The sequence below is a fragment of the Lottia gigantea genome (genome assembly GCF_000327385.1).
Source record: "Lottia gigantea unplaced genomic scaffold LOTGIsca_5, whole genome shotgun sequence".
Lineage (NCBI taxonomy): Eukaryota > Metazoa > Mollusca > Gastropoda > Lottiidae > Lottia > Lottia gigantea.
Window position 1 is genome coordinate 3,369,631 of NW_008709715.1, and position 16,296 is coordinate 3,385,926.

Below are 16,296 nucleotides of genomic sequence, written 5' to 3' on the forward strand. Positions count from 1 at the left end.
ATTTTTAACACGAGACCTCTGTTATATTTAAGATAAAACATTGACGTAGGTGTAACTATCAGTTAAGTAACTGTTAAGAAATTGTTCTCAAAAGAAACGTAACAGATTCTTGACCTCTGGTGATTCGCGGTGTAATGCGAGACTCTTTCTCACAACTTTCTCGATGATGTCTATCTTTTCAGATAAGGAGGAGTCATATCCACTTGAAGGTCTTCCAGATTACCCTATCCAAGATCGTCCAGATACGATGACTTATATACTAATGGATTATTTAGATTAGCGATGTCATTTTATTACATTTCTCTGAAGAATGTCGGCGAGGAGGGTTCGATTTCTGCATGGTTCAAGGTGATACCATCTTTACCCATCAGTGGTGCAGGCCAAATATGGTAAATGGAAATAGACACTAACGTTCTGTGTTCTGCTGTGCACGTTACACATCTCTTGACACCTTAAATGGGGAAAAGCCAGACTATTTTTGCTGTCAAGGCAAATTCACCTCACTGCTCATCGCTTTGTCCTCCCCCATTAGCTCAATTCAAGCATGAAAAACCAATGCAAAATTCTCTTTCATTTCATTTCAAATCCCAGTATCTTTGAATGGTGACCAACATGCAGAAAATTACAAGAAATTCTGAAGGAATCAAAGTAGAAAAGTAACATCATTGATAACTTGAGGGATTTCTATTCATTAAGAAATGTCTGAAGATAGTGCGAGATAAATATCTAGAGAGGTTTCTATTACTGTCACTTAAAGGTTAGAAACTCTTTAATTGATTGTAATTACTTCTACGACTTCAATGACCTCGAAGGGATTATCCGAAATGATATTTCGAAATATTTCGACATATTTTGAGAACAAATGAGCTCCGTAGCACACCATTTCAGCACCTGTAAAATAAACATATGGACTGTAAAATCATAAACATAATCTTTCCAATGTTAGGTTGAAACTAAAACCAACGAAAAAAGTCGAAGTTAAGTCTAATGGTCAAAACTACTTGCACATGGTACCTCGATTTCCTATCCTATATCCCAATAAACCGATTGAACACTCTTTTCCAGGGGAAAATCGGGTTGAAGAATTCCCTTGTATCTTGACCAATACCGGGACCTTAGATCCTCTGATCAGTCATTTTTTGATGCTTTTGATACATTGGAACAATTTTTGATTAAAAAAGGTTGCTGGCTTCGTTCTTTATCTATTTTCTCTTTGAACAACTATTACTCTTGCAGTAAAAATTGGTCGTAGATATTCAGCAATTAATTTTCAATAGATTGGAAGTAAAAAAATGAAGCATTTAACTTTATTTGACATGGTCAAAGCATTTTGTTGGCAAATTGGGTTTAGTGAATATCAATAACGAAATCATTTATTGCGTGACATTATTATTACAGATTATTGTAAAAACTTAGACCGCTCAAGTAGTCTAAAAATTCTTATTATAAGAGGCCAATATATCAAATTCAGTTTAATTTTTATCATTTTGTTGTAGATAACCGGATTAATAATAACAAGCACAATTTATAAAGAGGAGTTACACTGACACTTACACGAATTTGGCGATCCAAAGACAAAAAAAAAATGCCACGTTTAGATTTTCGTACCATGATTTAAGTGAATATTGCGCAAACACTTTCGAAGTGGACAATACTTAACCTATGCTTAAGTAAGTAGTGCCATTGCGTATCAATGTGTGCTAATGTGGCCGTACATTGTGTATACAGTTACTGGTGTGTACAGTTCGCGAATAGGTCGCTTCACAGTGCTACCACGTCCAAAGTTCGGCAAGCAGGGACAATATTCGTGCAAGTGTACAATGGGGCTTTAGGAAGATCCACTGGCGTTTGTAAGGTTATTTGCTGTTGTACGAGGCTTGATATTAAGTCGGTCTGACTTTACAACGTGGGTTGGTACAACCTGATCTTCTTATCGCTGTATCTTGACTTTGTAGCCTGGTTGTATGTTGTACAAAGTTGCCTGGACTGGAGACAAAGATGTCACCGCTAATGCTATTACCTCCTGGGGTCGTAATTGAACAAAAGGGTATAGTAGCATTTACTATTCTCTAGAATTATCTGGACAGGTCTATTGTTACCTATAAGTACTTACTATAAGATTAACATCTTGGGTATTGTTAATTGAGTACTTGGTAACAATAGAAAATAGACTAGTGTCTCAAGATGTCGGCCCAAATTTGGAGGGAGATTCAAATTATTTTCTTTGTTCAGAGCGACACCTATCGGAGGATATATATAGGGCGAAAACATATTTTGGAAAACTCTCGATTTGGCAAGGAAGGAGGAAGGACATAGGATTCATTCGTTAGCAAGGGTTAGGATCACGTCGTGCTAAGAGGAAAAAGATCTCGGGTGGATTCTTCAGATTTAGTGTAGACCTCTTGTTAGTTTGAATATAGTGTAAATAAAACGTTGTTAATATCTGAGCTGTTATCTCATTTGGAAGTCCGTATCCAGTCTCTGACAAACAACTCCGTTGCAACTTTACTAATGTAGTTATCGGCTTGCATATTAAAATAGTACATTTCATTTCATCCCAAATTTACAGTCTTTGAATATGAATTAAGTAAAATACTTTTTGATCTGCAAGCTCACAATGTCATCAGCCTGAACCGATATCATACAAAATGACTCACCCCTTTTTTTCTTCGCGAAATTTTTATGTGAGGTCTCAGATAGGGATGACCAATCAGCCGGGGATCGGGCAGTTCAGAGCTGTTGAGGTCAATTGATTATTCAAATCATCTCATAGAATCTATTGCTAACAAACTCATGATACATTTGATCAAGTGGTTTTGTCAGGTCTACGGTCAGATCCGACTGATTGCACCGTGATCCACAGATTGCTGATTTTAATCCAGATGCTGCTAATCGTTTCTAGTTGTCGTTGAAACCAGTTGTGTCTAGATTCTGCTAATAGCAATGTCTATGACATCACGTACTTATTTATGAACCTCTTCTCATGATGATTTACTCTAATATCTATAAACAGGCCTATTGTCATCCTTTTAATACAAATGTTCTATAATTAGATTCATGGTATGGCAATCACTGAAAACAATTCATGTCTTAATCTTCTGAAGAATTCTATTCGTTTACAAAATAAATGAAATAATTAGTACTAAAAGCAAGCACTGTGACTGTAAATCATCTTTCCAATACTGACATCAAACTCTTCAGGCAATTTGTTATGGAATTTCTTCTCTAGGTTAGCCTCAAGATTTCTACATAATCATATGATTGATGATCTATTAGTGTTTCACTTCATCTCTGACAATATTTCTACAAAAAAACTCATGTTTGGCTTTAAATTGGCCAATAAATAATAGATCACTTCTTAGAAACTTCTTTGTGCATCTTATGAGGCATTCGTTGCAGCAATCTAATTATTTTCTGTTGTAACATTTTTTTTTGACAAGATTCTCGAAAACAACTTAGTTGTTATCTTTTTATGATATGGATGTTTCTGTTTGTATCTCCCCGATTAGTCCGAAACATCTGCCTCTGCTATATATTTTATAGTTTATATATTGTACCAGCCGACTACTTTCAAAATAGCTATGAGACTGGAATAAAGGCAGATGTTTTGATCTACTCCCCGATAAGGTGCAGAAAGAATTTTAACATTTTTGTTTAAGTCGATTATTAAGTTGCCCATATAATTATAATCTCAACACTCGAACCTATTTTATGACCAATAATTATATGCCTGGTCCAGGGCTGATTATATCATTGTCTTAAAAGACATTTGTGATTGTATGTTTCGATGAATAGAAGATGAATCAAATGTAACTGAATAGATAAAAGACACTTGAAAAATACCATTTGTTCAATCGGAAGTTATATCAGCTTTAAATGGATGAAAGCGGAAACAGTTTGGAGAGCTGGCGATAAAATAGCCACTTCATTGATGATAATGACATATAGACTAGGAATATGACTTAGTTATAACACGTCAAAAACCATCCAAATATTTGTGTATAATTGACTAAAAATTAATGTCTACAATAAATACAATGGCCGATGTTATTGATGGACAGGGTATTGTTAAGGTAAAAGGTAAATTTTACAGTTTATTTGTATATCAAATTATAAGAGTAGTGAATCTGAATCTTCGATCTAAGAGAACCCAAGAATCTCAATATGAGAAATTGTATAGCGAATTCATTAAATTGGAATTTATTTTTGTGTAATTTGGACTGAATTTGTTGTTGACCTCGATATATATTCCGAAAAATCAACAATTGGATGTGAATTTTTGAGGATGTACAAACAATAACCTTTCAAGAGCAGCCTTGTCATAGTGGCAGTGTAGTGTTACTCAAGTTCTATCGCTTGTAGTGTGTTTATGGTATTTTGTTATTATTTGTGGGTACTACTAATTACAAGCCGGTGTCCATGTTAGCCTGGTAGCCAAGTTGACATGCTAAATTAATTATTTGTTTTTAAATGAGCTTAAAGATTTTGATATTTTCTTTGAAAATTTTGATTTATTTTACTTTTCACTGAAAAAGTGACAAATTGATTTGTAAATCACATATACTAGTAACATTTATTGATAAATCATTACTTAAAATAGATTTTTTATTTCTTAAAATGGCTTAACATTTATCTTAAAGGCAATCTTAATTACTTTTCTTTTCAAGTCAATCATTGAATAGGTTACAAAATGGATTCTTAAAAAACTCTACACCAGAAAATTAACTGCATAAAGAATTTTACACTTGTTCGGCGAATTTCCAAATTAAATTAACTTTTGATGTCGTTTTACGACTTTTCTTAAAAGAAAAATCTCGTTAAAGTGATATATACTTAAAGATATTGTCAGTGCAAGCTCAGAGAAATGCAATTAAATAACAATGGCACTTTGAGATCTCATGTCGGATGTTTCCAACAAAAGTGGCAGCGGTCGAATTTTATCAGGGATATTTTTTAAACTGTTCCGGAAGAGCAAGAACAAATTCAACGTCACTTACGTAGTTCACATGAATTTACAGGGTTGTTATATAAAATCAAGCTACTGACTTTATTTTTCGCACAGGACAATCGGGAAACCTGTATGTAAAATTCAAGATCGTTCATGATATATCATTGAGAAAACCTTCACTGTATACATGTGACTTAAAATGATAGTACAGAAACTGCTATTGAAAAAGACGGAGAGGAGACTTTGTGACAATAGATCATCTGGGTTGTTTTCTGGATGCCCCGAGCCTATTGGTAAAGATATTACTCTATTTGATACTCTTTGGTTTCAATGTACGAGACTCTCCATGATATGAGTATCTGAATTTCACAAAGAATCCTATTTGTGGAACATTTCGTCGAATATAACAATAAACAATGTCTCAAAGTTAGCTTGAACACGACCACCATATTTGTTCAGAAAGCAGGTTAAAAACAGCCTAACACCTGTTTAGTATTAGCATGATTTTTAATCAAGGAAAAAACCTAAAGTAGACTGGGTTGTGATAAATTATGAATGAGCCAGACGTAAGAAAATCCTCGCATTAATAGTTTCATGACTTCCGGGTCTTCAGTGGTGTAGCGAGAAATGTACCCGAACTGATATTTTCTATGGTAATCTCCCTACCTGGGACTTTCACCGGAATAAATCCACTTGCTTTTTTGTAAGGGAAGGTAAGTTGATAACGAAGTTGCAAGACAGGGTACCAACGCAACCCGACGTATTTTAACTGTCGACTATGGTAGGAAATCGGTTTGATCCATCAGAAATAATGGTTGAAAGGCTGAGAAACCATTAGTGCGGATTTTGAAAGATGTTCTTATGATAATAGTTTACGTGTGGAGCTGTTTACTTTGGAACATTGACAGATCTCTCAAGGACATTAGAGATATTAGCCTATGTAGAAATAAGATAGAATCCTAAGTCCAACGTTTCTGAACTAATCTGAAGACCGTCAACGACATAATATAAACTGAAGGAAATTATGTTAGGAAGGTCAAGTCAATAATGGCTAATATTAGCCTTCTCTATTTGATGTTATAGACAACTGATTAATTTCAGGGAACTGTATCCCTTTAAGGGAAATTCCAAGCTGCACCAGCCATTTAAGTTTGTTTTCACCTACACACTTCAGTCTTGAAAACAATAGTTGTCAATTGTCTATTCATATTTAGTAATTTATAGCTAAATTCTGAGTTTTTTGCTTCTTAATTTTCTCAGTTTCTCCTTTTTTCGCTGCCTTAAAACTGAAACTGGAAATGAAATATTGTGTCACGTCCTAGTTTTAAACTTCTTTTATCCATGAGTTATAAGGACGGCATGCAGTGTACAAAAGTATATTTTGTGTAGTGACCATGATTTGCGATTCAGCACTGTCAAGAAATCTCAATCTGAGCACAAAAGCCTTATTTAAGAACTCTAAGAAGACGTGTTTCCACCTCTCCAACTAGCATAAAAGACGTCGACTTGCTATGGATCGGGTAAACTATTGAACTGTATCCATCAATGCTGATAGTACTCGCGATGCTTAAACTGAAATGCTCATGTTTATGATTTGAATCGTAACTATCCCGATGGGCACAATTTACTCGACTTAAACTTGATCATCATTTATCCAGGGCACTACAGCATTCTCTACGGTCTATATTAGTACAGTTAAGGAGTTGTCTCCCATATATCATGATCTCGACAATTGAAATAATGTTTTACTGCCTTCTTTTCTGCTCGATTCGAACGATTCAGACGGCAAACTCCATTCAGTGTTCAATTATAGAAAAATGCGAAAACATCGGCATCAGCCTGCACAATCTTTTTGCAATTTCCCGTGGAGGGATCATTGACAACCTGAGCACTCTAACGACTAGACTTTTCCATGTCAGTGCTTCTAGCAAGGGTCCTTATTCTGGAAAACTTGAATAAGATAAAATCGAGATTTTAAGAAGATGATAACAGTGATTGACCGATCATATAATTGCAACACTAAATTATTCTTAAGTTAAGTTTCCAGAATAAGGTACCTGCAACATTGACATGGGAAAATTGGGTAAAAAGAGTATATTTTGACCGTATTATTTAGCGAGCAATATTGTCCAACTCAGTCATCGCGGTCCTTGTCATCTCCTGGTGTCACTTTATTATTTTGTCAATTTGAACAATAGTTTATTTGAAAGACATCTGAATCATCCCATTGATAGATGGGTTGTATAATGTCGAAATGTACATAGACAATATACTATAAAAACAAAAGTAACAGATGTAGCAAAGACCAGGTTGTCGGAATAATGGGAGATAACTCGGTAATATTTTGCGATCTTAGTACTGTTTTAGTACGAAATTCAAACAATTGAAAAATCAAAAAAGGTTTAACTTACAATTAACTACTGTTCTCTTATGGATCCTCTTCAATGTGCCAAGAATAATGTGCTGTGATTCGTCATAAGAAGAAATTAACTCGGTGGATGTTCATCCAAAATTTCCAATTCCACTAATATATTTGTCGATTTTTATGATCAGTATTATTATGCGGACACATAGCAGCGATCGTCACATACTCTTAGTTTTATGGTTCTATCTATTAAGGTCAATGAACGCTTTGTGCTCCCCTGTGCTGTTTTTTGCTTGTGATACATTGCTAACCTTCCGAACACCTGGTGCCATTCAACGTCTTAGTAAAACAACCTTAGACGGAAATTCTTAAAGCTTATGTCGTTATTAGGTATATTTGCAAATGTGAAAGTTTGCCTTTCTACCATTAACAGGGAAAGTTGGCAAAGTTAGTTGTAAGTCCTTTTTCTGCTGACCATACTACACATAGTATAGCAGTTTCAATCGACCTGGAACCTGAATGAAAGTCTTGGAGTGAGTAATCAGCACTCTATATGATAATGTGATAGGTCACGAAGAATCTATGTTAACAAGTCAAATATAACCATCAAATCACGTAGCAGCCTATTGATATCTCACAAACTATGATCTTAGTCGCTTGACTGTAATTATAATTCCACTGTTTGTCTACTAAATTCATTGTTCTGGTGTACATTAATGGTCGGTAACTCAAAAGCGGATGGTCATCTGGTGGTTGTCCTCTATGGATACTGGTTCAATACATACCTACATGACTCAGTTTATAATGCACATAATTAATATAACCATATATGATAATGTCCGAAACTGTCTTGCTCAAAGAATAAGTGCATTGTGCTGCAAAACAAATGGATGTGAGCATTTTATAGCTGTAAATCTTATGATAAAAGTCTGAAAATAATGCAAATTTGACAAAACCGTATCTACACTGGACATGCTATGAAATGGAGAAAAGAATTGTTCCTTTCCTTCTTGATATTTAATGTAAACATGTACTCAAACGAACTCGAATAAAAATGGCCTTCGGTTAATGTTTGTTGCCATCTACTAATACTAAATTGACCATTTTAAAGTTCCTATTTGATATTAGTCCTATTCTGAACAATGTTATTAAAGGTCGTGACTTAACAAGTGTCCAGACTTCAGCCAATAACCAGGATTTATATTAGGTACTATTGTCCTTTATTTGATGACCACTTGAATTGGACCGTAAGCAATAGACAGTCTATGGTACTCAAAGGTAATCAGTTAAATGACAGTGTCTCTAAACTTGAGGCTGAATTGAATACTGTAAAACTCATATCAATTGTTACCCTTAACGGTGATTGTAGCCAGCCTTATTTAATAATGATAAGTGATTTTGAACTATCCCCGGAATATCAAAAAGGGAGACTTAAAAGATTAATACCTCTCACTGATGATCCGTCTATCCTTATAGCGCGGATTAAACTGCATTGCACGGCCAAAATTGTCCGTCTTTATATTATATTCTACAGAGAAACGAGCTAAATATTATGATAGAGCAGATTCTTTATTGAATCCTGTCATCTAGAACGATGGATGTTTCAATATAAAATTTTAAATTGAATAATCTGATAATCATCCTGCTTAGGCAATATTAAAGTCAAATGGTGATCAAATACCTAATTTACATCTCACAAATACAATTTTAGTACCATTAACAGTATTTTCGAACATTATCCCTTCCACCAGTCTGAGTCACTTCACATGACAACAATTTAATAATTCTCCCACTCTTCAAACTTACTATTTGAAGTAACCAACTTTTAACGTTTGTAATACCTGTTGATCTTGGAATTATTTAATCATTTTTAGTATTTAAGACCACCACCAATGTTGACAATGGAGATCATCCTTGACTGAAATTGTATATGGATTGATTGACCTTTATATATTGGTTGTCTTAACGAATAATGGAAGGGACACAAGGTATATTCTAAATGTTTTTACCATGTTGTTTGTAGTAGCTATGAAAATTAATTTAACAACAAATCCGCATTTTAAAAAAAATATTTATTTCATTTTTCCTTGTCGACAGCTTTATACTTGAAATGAAGGTCAGACTGAGGACAAAGTGTTTATTGGGATATTGGGAACTGCTGTATTAAGAAACATTAACTTCTTTTTCATCATTCCAGTTCGCAAATAACAAACATTAAATCATATTTTTCACTCTAGAGGGGTCATTAGCTGGACATATGTATATAATTGATAAAGGTTTAAGTATCAATTTACGATCCGATTTAGCTGGTAAATTTATTAGTCATTAGTTTTCGTAAGCGCACATGGAAATTGGTAGTTTGGAATCAAAGAATGATTAAGTCGATCAAATACTCTGCTCTTCTAAGGTATACAGAATCGAAGACAAAGCAACATTGTAACGAGTCATCTATTTATATCATTGTATGATAATTTGCCTTCAGGCTGAGAATGGAGAGAGGAAGAATGATAAACATCATTATTTTTTATTCTATCTTAGAAATAATAATCTAGATGTCATTTCCTCTCTGATAACGATGTAATAAAAAGTTACTAAAGAACAGATTGTTTATTATGGACATGTATGTCTAAATGCTAAGCTAAGATTAACCTTTAGGTACATTGACATGGGAAAGCCTCAAACAAATAGCTTTGTAACATTATCACAAGGATGTAGACAATCCGATCAGATGACATACCATGATCAATGCATATTCAAGAATAACGTAGGTGCCCAAAGATACCTTTTCTGTCACCTGTGTCAGACCTGTTGCCAATGATCTATTCTGTATTAAATGCGAAAAATGTGGTACGATACCAGATTATCGATACAATGGCAGCAAATATTTCAGGTAAGGCTCCAGACACTATGCGATAACGATAATACCACAACGCATACAGTAACTCGTTTTCATGTAATCGTATCGCATTTATCACAGAAGATATAAAATTCTGATATTCTTCCAGTTTCTGCTGTATGGATAATCCCACAACGGATACCGTGCCTCGTCTGTAGTCGTATCTTTCGATAGATAGATAGGTAGATTGATCAGTTGTTGCTTGTACATGTAAAAATAATAATACTTAAGCAATACCCAACCTAACCAAACAAAGATCGCCATAATTTTTTCTATCCTAACTCAGTGAGTTAAATAATGATCAATTGTTCAAGTTTTGAGTATAACAAACTATATACAGTGTAGTTAGTATCTGACGTGTTTTCTGATGATTGAAGTTGGTAGATGTTTCCCATGTTGTAAATTCTCAGTAATTGACTTAAAAACTATCAATTTTAAATGAAACTCGTTTTATGGTTTTAGGCTGTTTGATTTCGGGAAAGTGCGCTCAAGTGAATTGAATCCAACGATTAACCAGTTTCTCCAATGGTCGACCTAGGTAAAATCAAACTGAAAATAAGTACATATTTTACTAAAGGTCTAAAGTTAGACCTGCAGAGTCATTTCAAATATTAACTCATGGATTTGTTTTTTAACGTTTTTTTTTTTCATAGGCGATGGCAAACCTACAACGTATCTGTTAGCGTGATGCCGGTTGTTGTATTAAAATGGTAATGATAAAGTGTATCGTCATTTGATATTAAACTAGATGGACTATATATAAGATAAAATATAAGACCATTTGGCGACTGAAGAATAACAATTACAGACATATAAGATATCATTTGCGAGAATAAGAGACGATTAAATTAATTACAACTATGAATGATTTAAAATAATTTGAGCCACTAAAGTAGTCTTCGCATAATGACCCTTTTGTTTTAAGTAGACATGTTTTTAACATCCGAATAAGCTTTTGATAGCTAAAAGAGTGTACCTTACATAATCTGCTTTTTCTGAGTATATGAAACTGCAGGATCTAAGACTCTAAGGGAAGTTTAACTCTGGGATGAAAAAAAGCCTCGCATGTATATCGTATTATATGTCCCTTTTTTATGTTGCAGATTCATTGATGGTAGCTATAATTGGCTGTATCGCGGGTGCCAGTGGTATTTTAATGTTAGTGGTAACAATCTGGTGTGTTCTCCGGAAGAAAGTCAGGAAAGACGGAAGTTATGAGGTAATTGATACAGAAAAATGTTGCAGTTTTCCAGCCGAGAATACGGTTCTTGTAACAAAATCTGTTGGGTAAGTGAATTGTTTCTAACTTCTAATTGTGATATTACTGTCAGAAATCAGACAGAATGGAAGCTAGGGAAGATTAATGTGTCCATTTACATGTTGCTTTCTGTCAGTTTCGACGCAAATTATTACCGGACTCCCGAGACAGACCGTCTGCCTCGTGATTACGCTCAATTTTCAGTAAATATTAAGCTGGATTTTTAACTATATAGGTAATAGTGTTGATGTCATTACCAAGGTGATCCCGAAATAAATCATTTCCATAAGAATCTGTGTGTATCGTCAGGCAATACCCCAAAGCCTGCATAACTGGGGTTAAATAGGAGAAAGTATCTATGTCGTAACGATTTTCATTCTATAATCATTTGATTTAATTACTGATGGGGGATCATTCTAAAGCCCTCGAAGTTGTCGACGAACGCATGAATTTGATCTGAATATATTAGTTTAGATTTAAATGCACTTCAGCCATTGCCTCGAAAAGAACTTTGAAGAAAAAATATATTGTTAAGTAAAATGACAAAAAAACCTCGAGTCTGATAAACTAATATTAAATAAAGCCGGAAAAGTTATTTATCGATTGTACCTTAAGGTTTCATATTTTTTGTGTAATATTCTTGAACTAATAACATATTATACATTTGCGACACGACATGAAAAACTACCTTCAATTATGTATCTTTGTACAATACGTAAGTCGGGTGTTCAACAAATATACCAAATAAACCATATTAAATACAAAAACTCTCTGAAAGGGATACAAAGTTGACAAACCCAGTCGCAGAGTAGCACCAGGTGTTCCGGGAGGCGACAATGCAACATGCCGCAATACCTGTTTGAAGAGCTCAAATTCAGTAAAGTTTGTGAATTTGGACTTTCGAGCTATGAGGAATCCTGGAAGGGATGCCGAATTGCAAAACTAGCCATATAGTGAAATTTATCAAATAGCTTTTACCTTTCCAAATAGTATTTCTGAACACGAATTAACCTAAACGGTTAACTAAGGTGTCTCTCACAAAGGTTGAAGGGTGTGGAATTCCGTAATCCCAAAAAGCAACATGGCCAACTATCTCATCAGAGTCGTAATCAAACTATTATCGATATTAGAGTCATAATTTAATTTGCTTTTCTTAAAGTGACACTAAGTCTTAGAATGAACATAAAATTTAACTTCTCAAGAATGGTCAATTCATCAGTGAACTTACCCGATGTCATAAAGTTACAACAGAATCCCTGTAAATTCAGGAAAATTGGAAAATTGGAAAATTCAAAAAAATAAGTAGTTATTAAAAAAATGCCGAAACTTAAGTGATTTTTTAATAGTTAATTGAATATTTATGTATAATTACTAAGTTTTTTTTGGACTTATCGGATTATTTATGACACCAGGTATATCTACTAATATTATGCTCTTATTGTTCCAAGTTTAAGATTCTTAATTTAATGTTCATTCTAAGACGTAGTATTCCTTTAACTCACAGATGTGATTCCAAATTAAAGTTCTCAATGTGCACCCAGCAGTATGATAATGATCTATAAATCTTAATGTTAGCTAATAGCTTGCTGTACAAATTTCGGTCAACTTCAGTATAAGTAACATTATGTATATAGCCTTTAAAAATTGTTCCAGATTGAACGCTATGAAACTAATTTATATAGCAGTGTCGACCAATTGCTTATAAATCTATAGATAATTGGCAACAACGAACTTAAGTTTACTTGGTCATTTAGCGTGAAATAGGTTCTTAAAAACATTCCTTTCTACATCAATCACATAGTGTCATTTTGCCGACATTTTCCTTTTGAGAGTTTTTCTTTTTACCATATAAATACTGTCGATTTCTAATAATTCCTTAAAGCAAATCCGTAAATACTAATAGTGAACTTATCTCAAGCCTTGAAGACATATTTTCAGCGAATGATCAAGTTTCACAGAAAGCTGTGGTTTTATCTGTTCTTTACAGCCTATCTATCTAAGGGAAAATTAAGTACAACCTTCATCTCAACTATCACATCGTCTGTACTTCATTTTGGAATACATGGACATCTTAAAACACATCCAAACATTGCCTTACAAATAATTCCAATCCTCATGGAAAATTATGGGGACTATAGACGAAGGTCATGTGATAAATTATAGGATTTAGAGCTTTCAGTACCACTAACATTTGGATTAGTATTTATTCCCAATAATTATAATGTCTGAAACTGGCGAGTTAACATGTCTTTATGTAGATCCTTTTAGATTCAAACTCTGGCATCATTTTAAAAACAATAAGCCCCGATAGACTATTGACTGTCTGAAGAAAGACGGTCGACGGTTTCTATTACAAGTAGAAAGCTCATGATCTCTAAATCCGATATTCGATTCCTTAAGTTTCTCCTCAGGGACTTTGTTGTTCTTTCAAATTATATTTTATTAGTCTTAGAGAAACTAGTGGTGTAGACAAAAATCATTAAACTAACGTATTCTTGAAGATAAATCAACTTATTTCTGTTAGTTAGCAGAGAGAAAAGTAGTTCGCCAATTTTTATATGTTAAGTCAATCGGCCTAAACATCCAGACCCATCCAGACGAGACTTCTGGAACAAACCTTCTGATGATGTCATTTTCTTTCTACCAAGCCGGTTGTGGAAAGAGGTTTCGTACAATTACATGACCATTAACATAAGCATTTATCAAAAAAATAAAAGCAACTAACAGATAGTCAAAAATAATACTGGCATCGAACATACCTATCCGTTGAATGAATCTATGGGTAAATCATCACCAAGATCCAGGTTTGTTTTGTTCGCTATATTATTTTTTTTATTTTTTTCTCGTGATGTTTGTTACATTTGGTTAAATAGGTTGGCAAGTTTTTCTTTGAATTAGATCCTTACTAGCATATATGTTTCATATAGAACATGACCGTGTCCATGGTGAAGTTTGAAATGCGCTTTTAACGAGTTAACGGACACTTTATAAAATAATTGGAAAGCTTTCGTCTTGTTTAATCCTTATAATAGAATTGTATGTCTTTAAATGTGATGGTTTATAATTTCTTGAAACAAAGCCAACAATGAACCAATATCGGAGACATAAATGTTGAAATAATTAAGTTTAGAGACAGAAACCAGAAAAGTATTATTCCTTACAATGCATCATGTTGACCAATAAACCGCGTCACTTATGGCTTAGAAACTTAACAAGTTTCATATTAAATATGACAAATTCGTCTATTCGTCTTGAGTTATGACCTATTGCCCTGTTTCTGTAGATCATTTTTCAGACTAGGTGTGGAAGGCTTCTACACTGTAAAAAAAATTTCCTTCGATTAGCAGAAAAAATTCTGGCAGCTGATTTACCAGAATTTAAATTTTGTCTTCCGTTATATAACAGAATTTCTTGTAAAATATTTGCTTTAAATAACAGAAATATTTTACTACAAAATCTGTTAAATTACAGAATGACTAATAATATTTCCTGTAATTAACAGAAAATAGGAAGGATATTCTGGTAAATCTGCTGCCGGAATTTTTCTAATATTTCCTGTAATTTAACAGAAAAATAGGAAGAATATTCTGGTAAATCTGCTGCCGGAATTTTTCCTTCCAGTTCTGTAAAAAAACAGAATTTTAAAAAGGATATTCAGGTAATAAATCTGTTGCCAGAAATCATTTTCATTTTACTGTAAAATAACTAAACATTTCAACTTTATGTGTTTATTGGTATTATTTGTGCATTTAAAATAATCAGAGAAAATGATGTTAACTACACCTTTAATTATACATACAACTGAAAATGTGGGCGTATAAAAACAATCTCTTGCATAAAAACAAATGATGAACTTGAAATACATACTCATCACAAATGACATCTTTAACACATCTTTTAATGACATTCTCATAACTAATGACATCTTCATAACGTTCTGATTTAACTAATGTCTTTTTTTATTTATGTTGACACTCTTTTCTCCACATTGCCCATATTTTATCAATATTGACAGAACTTCAAGGACCTGTGGTCCACTTCACTTTTTTTAGTGTTCCGCAAGGTTATAAGACTCCATCATCCAGCACAATACAGTTTATGATGCAACTCTAATCATTATTATAAGGCCTAATTGTTTTTGATGTGCACAGTTAATTGTTGCTTGTTCGAAAGTCAGGTCAAGTCTCATAATCCTCCGTAACTTTTAGCTGGTAAATGATGGCAGAAACTCTAAAGAAAGGGAAAAGGTGACATACCTGAAAAGATAAATTTAAAATGAGAAAATATTTGTTGTGCTAACGTACTGTAGTAGTGTAGTAATAGTAGGGCACTGGATCTTTTAGTTCGAGAAATCCAGAGTCCAATTTACCCTCGTTTACGAACTTGGAATGCCTCACCCACGTGGTGGGTCCTAACATTGAGTGTAAACGGTTAAGGTTTATTGACAAGAATATTAATGACAAAATTCTCATTCCTTGTATTCTTGTACTCTAGTGCAATCATAACCATAAAAGGCTGAAAAAGCAAGGATGTACAAAAACAGAAAAAGAAATTATAAATTAAAAATAATAAATTAGTAAAGGCATAAGAAAGTGGATGGAACTTAAGAGCATGATGCAATGACACACTTATGTATAGCAGTCATGGGTGGACCTACAAAATAATTTCTTATTAGCAGGTTGCACAGTTTGCAAATGTTATTAATAGTAGGTACAAACATTTTATATAGTGTCACATGAACAAAGTTGGTGGGAAAACTGACTTGAGGGATCTATGCATAATTTGGCGCCATTTTGTCGGGTTGTACATTTTGGTAAAAGTTTTCAGAC